Source organism: Micromys minutus (assembly GCF_963924665.1).
Source record: "Micromys minutus genome assembly, chromosome: 4".
Lineage (NCBI taxonomy): Eukaryota > Metazoa > Chordata > Mammalia > Rodentia > Muridae > Micromys > Micromys minutus.
Window position 1 is genome coordinate 60,213,714 of NC_137973.1, and position 8,452 is coordinate 60,222,165.

The 8,452-nt window shown below is 40.4% G+C and overlaps 1 pseudogene across 1 annotated transcript; it reads left to right on the top strand.

The window, feature by feature from the left end:
* The first annotated feature begins 6,974 nt into the window (after positions 1 to 6,974).
* Positions 6,975 to 8,207, top strand: LOC308420107 (lupus La protein homolog; annotated as a pseudogene). The gene is made up of 2 exons: positions 6,975 to 7,641; positions 7,827 to 8,207. The product of its transcript is annotated as a lupus La protein homolog (transcript).
* The last annotated feature ends 245 nt before the right edge of the window (positions 8,208 to 8,452 follow it).

Genomic DNA, 8,452 nt, shown 5'->3' on the forward strand with positions numbered 1-8,452 from the left:
CCCAATTTAATAAGAGTTGCCTTGGTCCTGGTGTCCCTCCACAACAGTAGAACAACAACTAAGACAGAAGTCTCAGTAACTAAGAGCACTCACTGCTCCTGCAGAGGACCTGAATTTGGTTCCCATCACCCATGTGCTCACAACGGCTTGTAACTGCAGTTTCAGTGGATCCGACACACCCTTCTGTGCTCTGAAGGCTCTTGCACATACGTGGTTAACATAAACTCATGCAGTCTCATACACATGCAGATAAATACAAAATAAATCTTAAAAATAAATAAAATTCTGTCAACACTTCTCAGAGGCGTATCATTTCTTGCTCAAAAACAATGATTCTAACATTTTTACAGAAACAGATTCACTGTATGTGATCTTAAATATACCACATTCATCAAATATTTGTGTAAACCATGATACATTTGTGTTAGTAGATATGACTTAATACGTGTATGGAGTGCCCGGAGTGGTAATGCATGTCTTTAATCCCAGAGATTGGAAGGCAGAGATGGATGGCTCTCTTTACATTTGAGGCAAGCCTGCTTTACATAATGAGTTCCAGGCTAGCCAGGGCTATATGGTTAGACCCTGTGGGGGGAAAAATCCCAAAGCCAATATATATAATCCCAAAGCCAATATATTCAGTATCTTTGGAGCATCACCTGATGTCATTGCTGGTACTTATCTTGTGGGTGCTTTCTCCTCTATCTCTACATTTAACCAGGAAACAGTCTAAAGACCCTTCTTATCCCAAGACAGTCTCCATAGGGTTGCCATTTCAGATGGAATTTGTCGTCTAAAACCCATAGCTCTTGCTCCATCTTACATCCTAAGCTTTAATACATGGCTGCGCACTACAGCTTCCAGACAAAAGTGAGAGGGGTAATCAATCCCCACAGAGTAGTGGGCTCCATCCCAAATGCATCAGGGCCAAAGCAATCTGAAAACTCATCAATCCAAAGGCTTTTCAGCCATATCTACCAAAGCAATAGCTTGAGATGCAATATCCTGGCTTACCTGGATCTCCAGCCAAGTTTCGTTCATTTTGAATATAGACTGAACATCAGGAGGCTGAAATTAAGAGTCATCACATTAAAACTATTTCTTTCCTCTCCAACATTTCTCTTTTTTTCTTTTCAGAAACCTTTTATGCAGCTAAATCAGTCTACTCAATCTTAAATGAAATACTAAATTTATTTCTCTAAGCAAAGGCATTATTGTATTTCCCTAGATTGGAACTACCTTGTCCTCTGATTATTTTTAGTCTTTATTGTCTGTAATAGTGATCATATAATAAATTATAATTTGTGTATTATTAGCACAGTACACATAATATTTATGCCATATTATATGGTTAATTATTTTTCTCTTCACGTGCTATTTCTCAGTAGTGACATTATTGACTTTTTAAAGACAAGGATTGTTTCATATAGTTATTACCCCAGCATGTGTTCTACATATAGTAGAAATAAGATAGATGACTATTGATCATTGGAGGAACTCATCAGAAATGGAAAAATCACTAGGAATGGGCATTTTGCTCAGAAGAACTTTTAAAAGAAAATGTAGGGCATGGAGGTACATTGCCCATAATTCCAGAATTAGCTAAGTCGAGACAGGAGGATCACACGTTTGAGGCTAGCCTGGGATACATAGCAAGATCTTAATTAAAAAAACAAATAACAATCACCAGCTATTTGAGGGATGAATGATTGATGCCATATTGTAGAAAGTGCTTTTAAATATTAGTATTTACTACTCTAGGGGGCTAGAAAGATGGCTCAGCATCTACAAGCCCTTGAGAGGTTGACACCTCACAACTAACCTACCTCCAGCTCCAGGGGATCCAAAGCCCTTTCTGGGCTTGAGAGAAGCAGGTACCTGCAAACACATGGCACATATATGTACACACAAAAATAAAGAAGTAAAAATAAATCTTTTTAAAATGGAAGAACAATTGGTACAACCCTCTAAGAATCCGAGGACCTGTGCTGAGATCAGGCTATCCCCTAATCAGAGTCGATCCATAGCGTGTAAAACACTGGCTTGTCCAGCTGTGCATTGCCTTAGGAGACTCCATTTTACAAACAGCTTTTGACTGCTCTGAGGGAAACGAAGAAATGACTGCAGCGACTGGGTGGACTCAAAACAGCACCATCTGCCTGGCACCTCTCATGTAGCTCAGGCTGATGGATGAGTTATTCCTGGGAAGACAAAGAGAAATACCCTACAAGTTCATTGTGGTACAACTGTAGGAACACATGTGCCCAGTTAAAATCATATCAGGGAAAAAAAAAAAACAGGCCCAAGAATTCATCAGACATGCCAGACCAAGGAAAGGTTATAACTCCTTTGACTGGGCTTCCTAAAATAATAAACAGATGACATTGTGGTAGCATGGCACTGCTTCAATCTTATCTGATACCCACTGTGTGCTTCAAGGACACCCCCTCACCTGTTCCTGGAGCTTGGGGTCAGCTTGGTGCACCTGTGTTGACCTGCTCACCCACCAATTTGCCCATTTGGACCTGCTCCATTAGTCCCCTGTTCCTGGCCTGTTTCCTGCCCTCAGCCCCCATAACCTCACAGCTGAACTTGGCACTTTTGCTCTCAAATCTGACTCCAGCAGCTACATTGGTATATCTGTGTGCTGTGAGTTGTGAGACGTGAGAGTTAGCATTAGTGATTAAAGTTAGAATAAAAGAACCTACATTCACTTTGGCCAGGCTACCAAGATAGGCAGAGTTTAGCAATAATTGCTATCACCGAAGCCACAAGACCATGTAAATTTACTGTTAGCCAATGGATTTTGACATTGTGAAAAGACACAAACATGTTTGTCTATGTTTCGGTTGTAGTGTATTCATAACATCTGGCATTCATGACAACTGGTGAAGCAGCTCAGTGGGTTACAGACGGTTCTTGTCACCCAAGCCTGATGACCTCAGTTCAGAACCCAGTACCCAAGGTGGGAGGAGAGAACCAATTCACGAAGTTGTCCTCTGACCTTAATATATATGCTATGACATACCTTAAACAATATATACATATATTGTTTATATATACATATATACATACATATGTACATGTACACTGTTTGTTTAAAAATTTTGACCTTCTAATCTCCATTGTCTCTTTTTTAAAAATTATGACTGTGTAGACAGAACTCAGAAGACTGATGCAGATGGATCTCTGTGAGTTCTGTGCTAGTCCGGGCTACATACCAAGTACCCCACATACCAGGACAGAGGGTTATATAGAAAGACCCTGTCAGAAAAGAAGGAGGAGGAGGAGAAAGGAAGGATAGGAGGAAAGAAGGAAGGAAGGAAGGAAGGAAGGAAGGAAGGGAAAGAGGGAGGGAGGGATGGAGGGAGGGAGAGAGGGAAGGAACGAAAAGGACTGGGATCTGGAGAGATGGTTCGTGGTTAAAAGCATGTATTGCTGCCAGAAGGCCTGAGTTGAGTTCTTAGCACCACATCAGGCAGCTCCCAAGCATACCTGTGAGCCCGTGGTGTACACAAACCTGCATATATACATGTAAATAATAATTGGATAAATCATGTAAAATTAAAGATTAAAAGTATAAATTATTACTATGTTGTTGTTGTTGTTATTATTTGGGTTTTACAAGACAGGATTTCTCAGTGTAGTCCTGGCTGTCCTGGAACTCACTCTGTAGACCAGGCTGGCCTCTGACTCTGAGATTCTTCTGACTCTGCCCAGCAAAATTCCAAATTATTAAACATGATTTGTCTTATCAAACTTTTAAGCATAAAGACATATTGTCCGGTCAAACAGTTTATAAACATTATATAATTATTTAAGGTTTATGGCCCTGAAGTGAGGAGTATAAACTTATTTGTCTTTTTTTATATCTTGGTACATATATCAGCTAAGATGTAGCAGGTATATTTAATGGACTGTATTTCCCATACTAGACAGGGTGCTTTCATTTTTACTTTACAGTACAGCATGAGCACCTATTTAATAATGAATATCCTGTCACTGAAACCTGATAAGCTTATGTGGACAGTATGAAAATATGCATTCTTTTAGTGTCATTTCCTTATTTGTGACAAGAGCTTGCTATTTAACCCAAGCTGGCCTCACAAATCCACCTCTGCTACTCAAGAGCCATGTTCCAAGCTGCAACCACCACACCCAGATAATTGTAAAGGTGTATGTATTCACGTGTGTGCATGTGTAGGCACTGTGCCCTGCTTGTGGGTATAAATGTACGTAAAAGCCAGAGATTGACATCTAATGTTTTGTCTACCTTCTCCTTGGAGGCGGGGTCTCTCTCTGAACCTGGAGCTCACTGTTGCAGCTACATTGGCTACCCATTAAGCCCTAGAAACCCCCCTGTTTCTGGCTCCCTAGCATTTGGTTTAGACACTGTTGCCAAGTCTGGCTTTGACCGTGGTACTCTAGAACAAACATACGTCCTCATATTTGTGCAAGTGGCTGAATCATCTCCCAAAACCTTCATAAGTTCTTTTTTTTATTATTATTGTATGTATATTGCCTGAACATTTGTCTCTGTGAGGGTGTTGGATCCCATAGAACTGGAATTACATACAGTTGCCATGTGGGTGCTGGGAATAGTACCCAGATCCTCTGAAAGAGCACTCAGTGCTCATAACTGCTGAGCCATCTTTCCAGCCCCGATCATGAATTCTTAATGTTACCTTTTAAGTTTAAATTTTAAAAATTTAAATTAAGATTATTGTAGATTGTCACATAGTTGTAAAAAAAAAATACAGAGTTCTTGTGTGCATCGCATCCCCCAACTTCTCCTATTACATTTTTAAAAAGATACAGTATAATATAACCATGATGTATAAGACATGTTACAATCCACTTATCTTTTCCAAATTTCCCTTTGTTGTTTAACTCCTTCCTTCCCCACTCCCCTTGTGTGTGTGTGTGTGTGTGTGTGTGTGTGTGTGTGTTCGAGTGTGCACTCGTGCATGCATGCCTGTAATGCCAGCTACTTGGGAAGGTAAGGAAAGAGCCTCTCAAATCTGCATAGATACATGTATCCACAACAACAAATAGGATTTTTAAAAGTTCCTTTGCCCTAACTATTTTATAAACACTTCCTCCTTAAATTCAGTTTGTCCTCTATTTCTAAAATGCTAGCCCCAAAGTGTCTATGAATGAATTATCAGTGTATATAATCTTCTGGGATTAGCTTCTTTTGCTCAGTGAAATTCTCTGAAGATTTATCCACATTGTTGCATGCATTAAAATTTCATTCTTCCTTATTGTGGACTAGTAAAAGATGTGGTCTTAATACCAGACAGCAAATTGTGTTCCTCTGTATTCCATTTTAAGAACCTAAACACATGTGACATTCCCCCACCTCTGCCCCATGAAGGAGTGTCATGAAGTTAGCACAGGCTTAACTCAGGAGTATGGTATGAACTTTCTGAAGATGGCCCTGGGTGAGATCCAGGGTGATCTTGTTAATAGGAAGTATATAAATTTAGAAAATACCACTGGGTTGATTCAGTCACTTGGTCAGCATGATTTACTTTGACCTTGAGGGTCGAGGACAGTAATCTTAGACTAAGCGAAGCCTCCAGAAGTAGCTTCTAACCTTCTTCTCCACTGGGATAGTTTCCAGGTCTCTCAGGGCAGTGTGCCTGGGAAAGGAGCTGTTGAGGTGAAAACCAGAGCAGGATGAAGGAGCATTTTGTGAGTCTGAGCTGGGGTTAGACAGCTTCCAACTGAGGACCAGAAGATCAGTGAATGTAGTTAGAAAGTAGTTAGAGGGGCCTCTAAGAAACTGTGAAGGAAAAGAAGGTCGAGGAACACTATCAGTTCAGATCACACTGGGCCTCACCATTGCCCAAGGGACTCCGTAATGTACTTCGGAAAATATGTAGTACTCTGCAGGAGGCGTGCTTCTAAAAGAGGAAACTAGATTACAAAATGTACAAATATACATCTAAGAATTCTGCCAAGTGATGGAGTTTCCCCTGGTGAAGTCCTGGGGGTGAACACAGCAAAGAAGACCTGGATGTGTATAGTGCATATATGGGAGGGACACATAGACTTGACCCTGTATGGGTTTTACCAATTAAAACAGGAACTAAGGATCTGTAAATAGAAGCAGAATATTCAGATGCAACTAGGAAAATTTTGAATAGCAAATCCTTGATTTGCAGATGGTGCATAAATGTGACTTTGCAAAAATAGACCATAAAGAACAAGGAGACAAGGGAGAAATGACAAAAATATGTTTCAGAGACAAAGAAAAAAAATATCTAGACTTCAGAAGTGAAACAAAAATTTTATTTTTTGCTAAGAAACGCCTTAGATGTTCACTCTAAAGATAATTACCGCAATGTTTTCTCTTCCATTGAACACATAAACAAACTTTCAGCTTGTGTCCTCCCTGAACTTCTTTCTTACCTTCTCTCTCATTTGAAAATGAGAAGAACAGCAATGCTAAGAGAGCCAAATGAGGGGAAAGAATCATGTACAGGGTCTGGTACACTGGCACATTTTACAATGTAACCCTTCTACTACAGAGGACACTGAGGCGGAGGTGAAGGCAGATCTGAGTTCAAGTCCAGCAGGTCTTTATCGCTGGTTTGAGGCCAGCTAGGGCTGCATAATGTATACAGCGAGGTGTGTGTGTGTGTGTGTGTGTGTGTGTGTGTGTGTGTGTTTTGAAGATTTTATTTATTTTATGGTGCTTTGTTCCATAAAAGAAGAGCCTTGTTCATGGCAGTCAAGTAGTCTACCAGTGAGCTAGTCCTCTGACCCTAATAACACACCTGTCTGATCCCTGTCCCAAACAAAATCATGCAGTACAGGAAGTATTCCGAACCGGAAACTAATTGTCAGAAAGTAGGATCGGGCTGGCCCACTGGCACTTGGATTAGAGGCTTCTGTCGTTGGTCTTGAGGTTCTGGTGACTGTGGGATCAGAATTTTTGTATGTGAAAAAGTTTACAGTTAACCACAATGGCTGAAAATGGAGATGATGAAAGACTGGCTGCTCTGGAGGCCAAAATCTGTCATCAAATTGAATATTATTTTGGAGACTTCAATTTGCCACGAGACAAGTTTTTAAAAACAGATCAGATGAAGACTGGGTACCTTTGAAAACAATGATAACACTCAACAGGCTAAACTAGCTGACAACAGACTTTAGTGTAATCGTGCAAGCACTGAGCAAATCTGATGCAAAACTCATGGAAGTGAGTGCAGACCAAACTAAAATTAGATCACCAAGCAGACCACGCCCAGAAGTGCCTGAGGAGAATAGGAATGACATGGAGAACAGATTTGTTTATATTAAAGGCTTCCCAACCGGTGCTACCCTTGATGATGTAAAAGAATGGTAAGATGATAAAGGCCAAATACTAAATATTCAGATGGGAAGAACATTGCATGAAACATTTAAGGGGTCAATATTTGCTGTGTTTAATAGTATTCAGTCTGCAAAGAAGTTTGTGGAGACCCCTGGCCAGAAGTACAAAGTCACTAACTTGATAATACTCTTTAAGGAAGATCACTTTGCAAAAAAAAGAAAAAAGAAAGGAGGAGAAGGAGGAGGAGGAGGAGGAGGAGGAGGAGGAGGAGGAGGAGGAGGAGGAGGAGGAGGAGGAGGAGGAGAAGAAGGAGAAGAAGAAGAAGAAGAAGAAGAAGAAGAAGAAGAAGAAGAAGAAGAAGAAGAAGAAGAAGAAGAAGAAGAAGAAGAAGAAGAAGCATATGAAGAAAGAAAGCAGAGAAGAACAAAGTAGAAGCTAAATTTAAAGCTAAACGAACATGAAGGAAGACACAAGCCAAGAAGTACTGAAACAAGAGCTCCAGAAGGAAAGATGGGATGCTTACTGAAGTTTGCAGGTGACCTGGATGACCAGACCTGTAGAGAAGATTGACACTTCCTTTTCTCACATCGTGGTGAAGTAAAGTGGATTGACTTTGTCAGAGGAGCAAAAGAGGGAATAATTCTCTTCAAAGAGAAAGCTAAGGAAGCACTTGAGAAAGCCAGAAGCAAAAGTGCAAATAATGGGAACCTACTGTCAAGGAACACAAGGTGACTTGGAAAGTCCTAGAAGGACATGTGGGAAAGAAGTGATGAAATAAAAAATCACAGATGATCAGCAAGAATCCCTGAACAAAGGGAAGTCAAAGGGAGGTCATGCAGCCTGCAGATTGAAAGAAAAAGGAAAGGGAAGTAGACCTGCCTAAGCTGGGACACCCAAAGGAAGAGGAAGATCAGGGAAGGAGGACAAGATTCGGATGATGATGATCATTGGCGTGGACCAAAAAAAAAGAGGAAAAGACAGAAGAGACAGAGAAGAACCCGCATCAAAAGAAAAGAGAAAAAGGTGCTAGAGACAAGTCATTTATCTAGTAAGCAGTGTTTTTATTCCTCAGTTAGATTTTAAGATGTCTTTTATCTTCAGAAGCTTTTAAAAAGAAAAACAAATTAG